The sequence below is a fragment of the Galeopterus variegatus genome, unplaced genomic scaffold, assembly GCF_000696425.1.
Source record: "Galeopterus variegatus unplaced genomic scaffold, G_variegatus-3.0.2 Scaffold1919, whole genome shotgun sequence".
Taxonomy (NCBI): Eukaryota; Metazoa; Chordata; class Mammalia; order Dermoptera; family Cynocephalidae; genus Galeopterus; species Galeopterus variegatus.
This window is the reverse complement of record NW_007728030.1, coordinates 254,488-262,072: the sequence shown is the minus strand read 5'-3', so window position 1 is coordinate 262,072 and position 7,585 is coordinate 254,488. Positions and strand designations below refer to the sequence as shown.

General features: G+C 43.9%; 1 long non-coding RNA gene across 2 annotated transcripts; it reads right to left on the bottom strand.

Moving 5' to 3' along the window:
* Nucleotides 1-3,706: 3,706 nt before the first annotated feature.
* Nucleotides 3,707-6,674, bottom strand: LOC103596039. 2 transcript variants are annotated; one of them, XR_551014.1, is made up of 2 exons: nucleotides 6,571-6,674; nucleotides 3,707-5,164 (listed from the first exon to the last, which is right to left on the bottom strand). It is a non-coding gene; the product is annotated as an uncharacterized LOC103596039 (long non-coding RNA). The 2 variants fall into 2 exon arrangements; XR_551015.1 differs by lacking the exon at nucleotides 6,571-6,674 and adding an exon at nucleotides 5,316-5,438.
* Nucleotides 6,675-7,585: the final 911 nt, after the last annotated feature.

The following is a 7,585-nucleotide window of genomic DNA, read 5'->3' as shown; positions in this document are numbered from 1 at the left end:
CCCACCACTCCTCACATTGCCTGTGTTCCTCAGGCCCCGAAGCCAGGCCTGCACCCCCAACACACACACACACACACACACACACACACACACACACACACACACACACACTCTCTCACACACTCTGACACAGCCCCACAGCAAGCTCCCCTCCTAACCCCCTACTGCTATCAAGAAAGCCATTGTCAAATGCATGCACTCGAAATACTCGAAATGCTGAAAGACTGCGTTTTTATTTTTCAAGGGCCCATTCCTAATCACAAGAGGCCACTTAGTCTGAGTGGGGCCCAGTAATGTTGATTAATGATTATGTATCTCTCATGAGAGTTAGGAAGGCCAGCTCCCACCTCAGCACCCTCCTGAGCTGCACATTAATCAGGACCAGCCGCAGGAGGAGTCAGAGCTGTGACCACTGACCTTCGGCAAGAGCACTGCAGGTCCCAAGGATCACTCACGGTGCCTTTGCGCAGCACCCTCGCAGCAGGCCCTGCTCCGTCCCTCCCTGCCTCCGCCTGTCTAGGGGAGTTAGCCTCCCCCCACCCAGTGCTGACTCTGATCACAGGCCAGGAGGATTTGAATATTAATAAGATCCTGCACTCCTCCAGATTGTTCATCTTAATGATTTTTAAGGGTTTTTCTTTAATTCCCTTTCTCTGTGTGACAGATACAAAAATTATTTAGTGCATGTTGCCAGCTTCCTTCCCCACCACATCTCTAAAGGAAATTTGATCTTTGCATAGTCAGTCCCCGCTCCCCTCCGCCTCCCACCATTGGCCTCCACTTCCTCCCGAGGAGAGTTCTGTCTGGCCAGCCCTGTCTCCAACTTTGGGGAAGGTGGACTCGAGAGAATGGGCTGAGAGTGACCAAACTCAAGGTGAGGAAGTAAAAGGAACAGGGGAGAAAGTTGAGATTCAAAGATTTGGGTGTAGGGAGGAGTTTTTTTGCAGGTGGGGAATCAGGAACTCGAGCATGGCCTCAGGTGTGAGAGAAAAAATAAAGAGGATTTTTAAGATGGGGGCTGGCTGGTTGGCTCAGTTGGTTAGAGGCAGTATTATAACACCAAGGTCAAGGGTTTGGCCAGCCACCAAAAATAAATAAATAAATAAATAAATAAAGATACATGGTGGTGAAGGAGGAGACACTCATACACCACACCACTGGGGGGCTGTAGATTGGTGAAACCACTCTGGAAACCTGATGTTTTCTACTATGACAGAACGTGTTCCTACTCTGTGACCCAACAATCCCACTTATAGGAATCAGGTATGGGAGCTATAAACCCATGAGATACGCAACCCTATGCTCACCAAAGATGTATACTAAGATGTTTATAGCAGCACTGTTCATTATATTCTGAAACTACCCAAATGCCCATCAACAGTAGACAGATAAATAAATCATGGTGTATTCATACAGGGGAACACTACATAGCAACAAGAATGAAAGCACTACAATTATATGCAACATGGATGACTCCCACAAACATGATGTCCAATAAAAGAAGACACAAAAGATTATGTATAGTATGAATCCATTTCTAGAATATTCAAAAATAGGCAAAAGCTAATCTAGATGGGTCACAAGTCAGGATAGTGCTCACTTGGGGGGGTTGGTGACTGCAAGGAGGTTCAAGAGGGCTTCTAGGGGGCTGATGATGCTGTCTATTCTGATCAGGGTGCTAGTAACACAGGTGTATTCAGTGTAGAAATTCATCAAGCTGCATACTTAATGATTTGTGCAATTTTCTGAATGTTTAAAATTTATTATAAAATATGTTGTTTCTTTAAAAAGCAGCAACCCAGCTGCCAAAACAAATATACAAACAAAAAAGCAGCAGCATTGTAAATGGATCTGCTCTTTAGACTTCTCCTAGATTTGAATTGCTGTATAATTGCTTTTGTTGGCTGGATTTTATTTATGTGAATGTGATACTGTGCTGAGACAATGTTTTGTGTTCTTTCAACTTCATTTGATTTTCCTTCAATGCACACAGAAGATATACATTTCTGAGCTTCCCTTGTGGTGAGCTGGGACCACGTGATGAGTGCTGGCCACTGATGTTTGCTATTTTCAGCCTGGCCCCTAAAACCTTCTGCACAATCCTCCCTTGCTCTTTCCCATTCTGTTCACCACTTGAGAAGAATTTAGTGGAGGGCTCTTGTGGTCCTGGGAGATGGTGGAGCCACTGATAGTTCTTACTATTGCACAAAAAAGTTAAAAATTTCTGCACTAAATGAAAGGAGTCTGAGTCCCTGAATAACCACATGGAGCAGAGAGAGCCCCCACCTCATTTCCCATCCTCACCCTCACACCCACCATCCCACCCTCTTACCCACAGTGGACTGTGATTTGAACAAGAAATATATCTTTGTTGTGATAGGAGATGGAGATTTGGGGATTGTTTGTTACAGCTGTTAACCTAACTTGACTCTCTGACTAATTAATATACAATATGCCTTACTTGAGTCATGGGTCTCCAAGTAGAACCTTCTGTCCTGTAAATGGGAATGGAAGTGAACATTCTTAGGGAAAAATACTTACTCCTCACTACTTGCATTTCCAACGAGGAGAGGCAATTTCCCAAACAGGAAGAGTAAATAAGAAACTTCATTTTTCTCCCAAGGGGAGGACTTGCGTGATTGGTAAGTAGATGAAGTAACTGAGCTCAGTCTTTGTAAAGCCAGATGGACTCGGGAAGCTGCCTTCTCTGCTCTTCCCATGGCAAGCTCACAGCAGTAAACACTGTCTTGCCTAGCTGGGCCAGTGGCCAGGGGAGTCTTTCAATTTCTGGGGTTCAGTTTTAGGAAGTCCATATGGTACACTCCTAAGTTATATCTTCCAATCAGCCTTTCTCAGCAATGAAGCTAACTTTTGATCTCCACCTAAGAATTGTGTTTATCTCTCAGTTGGTTCCACACTGAGGAGGAAAAGGAGAGAGTTACTTATGGGCCCCTAAAAAACCAACAAAGACTAGGAAAAGAACTGTTCTCTGCAGCAATGGTCCAGAAATAAAGCCAAATTAGAAAGAAAAAACAATCCTTTTTAACAACAGAAGCCAGGTAAGTTTTATGGGATTTGTTAAAGAATGGGGATTGGGCTGCAGTCGAAACAACAGTAGCCGTGACCCCTCTTCCTTCCCAATTTAGACCAGCTTCACTTGTCTTTTACGTGTTAAGATTTGAGATTTCATTAGAGCAAAGAGTTCTGTCTAAAAATAGTTTGAAAATCTTTTATTTAGATAATCTTTTAGGTACCCTCTGGCTTAAAGGATCTTTGAGCTTCTATAAGAAACCCAAAATTCCATTCTTGTAATGTTTTGTGAATGACAGTGGTCCATGACAAAAGTAGACTGATACTGGGATGCAAAGAGAAACCTGGTTGTCAGCTTCTAAATTATTTAAAGCTTTTTCAAGGTTCAAAGAAGACATGCCTCCAGGCTACCTTAGCTCAGGGGACAATGGTGCTCAACCTTCCTTTCTGTGCTGGAGAGGGCTTGAATGGCTCACCTGAAGGGAAGAAATATGGTCACCAATGTCCCTTGTTAGGCCAGAAATAGGATTGAGCGTGCTCCAGGTATGAGAGGTAGAAAGGTGCACGCTGCATTGGAGGATTTGGGAGAAGATAGTTGGGAGGTTATTACAGTACTTTAGGGGAATGTATTAGTTTCCTAGGGCTGCTGTAACAAATTACCACAAACTTGATGATGTAAAACAATAGAAATTTATTCTCTTAGAGTTCTGGAGGCCAAAAGTCTGAGATCAAGGTGTCAGCAGGACCACACTTCCTCCAAAAGTTGTTGGGAAGATTCTGTTCTTTGCCTCTTCCAGCTTCCGGTGACTCCAGGAGTTCCTTGGTTTGCTTGGCTAGTGTCTCCATCACTCTAATCTCTGCCTCTGTGTGTCTGCGTTTTCTTATCTTCTGTCTAAGCTTCCGCATGTCTCTAAGAGGACACTTGTCACTGGATTCAGAGTCCACCAGATAATCCAGGATGACCTCTTCATCTCAAGATCCTTAACTACATCTGCAAAGATCCTTTTTTCCAAAGAGTCACATTTATAGTTTCTGGGATTAGGACATGTACATATCATTTGGCACCCCCCATTTAACCCACTACAGGGAGAATGCTAGAATTTTTTTTTTTTTTAGCAGAATCACCTGCTTCCCTGACTTAGAGTCTTGCTTTGTATCCAGTGAATATCTTTGATGAGGCTTTCTAAGGTGGGTAGGTCTGATTAACTGCAAGGCTTTTGTTTTGCTGAATGTAGAGATTTGGGGCCAGAATTAAATCGACCAAGACATTAAAGGGGATTGGAAAGGCCACGTGGGGGAAGATGGAGAGAAAGGGAGGAAGCCAGTTGATAGCTAAAAAGAATTGACAAATATTTATCTCAAAAAGCCAATGTGTGCCAAGCTTTGAGCTAGGTATTGGGGATGACATGGGGAACCGGACAGACAGTCCCTGCTCTCCAGTGAGGGGTCACTTTTGCTGTGATGTTCAACATCAACCCTTTTCACCCTCTCCCCACAAAATCTTCAGCTAAATGTACATTGCTTACTAATGCTCTGTAGATGAGATAGAAAAAGGAGATGGGAGAAAATACTGTCTTGTTTCTGAGTTGGAAAAAAGCAAAGCCAGAGAGCCAGAGGCCCCTCCCAGGAGGCTAAACATGTGATTTACATACTGTAGTGCGCTGGGGGGCTTTTTAGACATTCAGCATTCACTTCCTCCCTCTTATGGCAAAAGCAGTTTGATTTGCTTTTGGAAAATTACCTCTCCCCTATAGTGGCTAGTTTTTCCCCGAATTCTTAGCCAGAGGAGAGGCACAAGGTCCAAGCTAGGCCAATAAGACTCAAGAGTTGAATCCTAAAGGGAGAGATATAAGAACAGAATCAAAGGTGGAGCTGGTTTAGCCCAGCGAGATGTGGTGAGATCAATCCCTGCTCTCTGGATCCCTGGTCCCCTTTTCATGTGAGGTTTCTCAGGAGGTCCTTGGAATCTGTGAGCTAGTCTGTTTCCTTCCAATAAATTCCCTTCTTGCTTAACTTAGCCAGAGTCCTTTTTGGGTACCTGCAAAGAACCCTACCTGATGCATGCGATCATGAAAAATCCCAATGCCTCCTCTTCAGTAAGGGGTCTGGGCACCTCCAGGGAAGAACCTCAGACCTAGAGGTGAATAAGAGCCTGGCTGTGGGGACAGATGTATCTTAGATTCTTACAGCCAGGTCTACTACTTCTATAACAAGACAGTTAAGATCAAAACCCAAAGGTTCCCTTAAGCTAACAGTGAGTGCCCTTAATTAACGGCGACACTTACTGTATCACTGCCAGCCATCAGGAAAAGGCCAACACACTGACAGAGAAGAAAAGAATATCAGATTCATCTGGGTCAGGTTAAGGCTTCAAATGACGAATTGAGTTTAGTAAACATTTCCTAAATGACCCTTACACCTATGACTAAAATTCAATTCTGCACTCCCTGTGGGTCTCTCTGGCCCCTATGACATGGCAGAGGTTTCTTCTTTCCAAATACATGTGCATTTGTACAGGCCACAGGGGAATTCCTCAGGGGAGAGAAAGCTAAATTTATATCTTCGATTAATCTTCCCAAATGTTCTCGCCCGCCTTCAGTCTGTACCAAGTCTTTTTGCCCAAATCAGCCCAAGTGCTCACACCATTAGATATGGTAGACAGAAGCTGCTTTGCTTTTTCTTAAAAAAAAAAGTATTTTACTTTTGAGTCCATTCTTCCCGTTATCTCCAACCTCTTCTCATATCCTGTTTCAGGGAGCTACGATTTCCTTACGTGAATAACAACAAAATCCTTTAATGCTCCTGGGAGACCAGGCCATTAGCTCTCTCCCTAAGCAGGCCAAATTCCTATCCAACTTATTTTCTAGCCCAAATTTCGGTTCAGTGCATCAAACACATAAGCACCTATATGTGGCAAACCTGCACTATGCACTAGGATACGGCCATGAAAAATGCGCAGTCCCTTCCCTGATGATGCTTACAGACCCTGGCACAGACACACTAAGCAAATGATTACAGGTGTAATGAGTGTCAGAAAGCAGAGATCAGGGTGCCAGTGGGCCACACGGGAAGACATCTAACCTTGCCTTCGGGTCTAGATAGGCCTCTATTTGATGAAATTATGTTTAAGCTGGGCCCTACAGAATGGTGATGGAATCAAGAGAATTGCTTCTCCTTCACTGGGGCCTTCTGCAAAGCTGTCTCCATTTCAGGAAGAGATCATGTTCTAAAATTTCATTTTCAAGCTGAGGGATTTGTAGCTCATAATGTATTTTTCCACAAAAATACACTTACCAGTACTGACTAGGTTTCCAGGCTGGTCCACCAGCGTCTAATTATCTACTGTGTGCTGCACCAACGATACCCATAAATAGCACTTACCCAGCTTGTTTCTATGGGAAACACACTTCAAGCCCTGATGTCCAATGGAAACCCCTTCACATAGCCCACCACTTCCTCATTAAGTCCTAGCAATTCTCTCAGGGAGGTCCCTCCAATCCAGCCCCCAATCCCACTGTCTTGGCTCAGGCCAACCCTTACCTTAAATCTGCCCCACAGCAATCAGCACAAAACTTGGTCCTCTTATCTTCAGCTGCTCCTCTCCCCAGCCTTCTCCCCTACTCCCCGTGCTGCAGCCAGTTACTTTTTAAAAGAACAAATGTGAAAACTTCTCAATGGTTCCCCATTGCCCACAGATTGAAGTTCAAACTATGACAAAAAAGCTTTTCAAGATTAAGCCCCCATCTACCTTCCCAGCCTCTTTCTCTGCCACTCCCTAGATGTATTCTACATGTCCAACCACAGTGCTCTTTCCAAAATTTCCTGCCCTTGCCGTTTCCTATTCCTAGAAAGAATGGTTTTCCCCTATCTCAGGCTGGAATTGCCCATCAGTCTTTCAAGACCAAGTCCTTCTGGACAAGACATTGTTTACTTATTGCTATTCTGGCAGTGTGTCAAGTTGTATTGCAATTACTTGTGGTTTATTCAACAAATATGAGTCCCTACAATGGGACAATGTCTGACTCAGCAGAAAGAACATACTCTGCAATAGACCATATCGTTTGTATTTGCTTTGGATTCAACTGAAAAGCAGCAGCAAAGGCCTTAACTCAAACTTGGGTTCATNTCAAGTTGTATTGCAATTACTTGTGGTTTATTCAACAAATATGAGTCCCTACAATGGGACAAGGTGTCTGACTCAGCAGAAAGAACATACTCTGCAATGGACCATATCGTTTGTATTTGCTTTGGATTCAACTGAAAAGCAGCAGCAAAGGCCTTAACTCAAACTTGGGTTCATATCTTGCTTCTGGCACCTTCTAGCTACTTGATCTTAATCAAGTGACTTATTGAGTCTTAAGATTCCTTCTCTGAAAAATGGGGATAATACCACCTATTTCACAAGCTGGGTTATATATTGGTTCCCAAATCCAGCTGATTATCAGAATCACTGGGAGCTTTAAAAATATGTGTAATGGGGGCCGAGCCTGTGGTGCACTTGGGAGAGTGCAGTGCTGGGAGCGCAGCAGTGCTCCCGCCGCGGGTTCGGATCCTA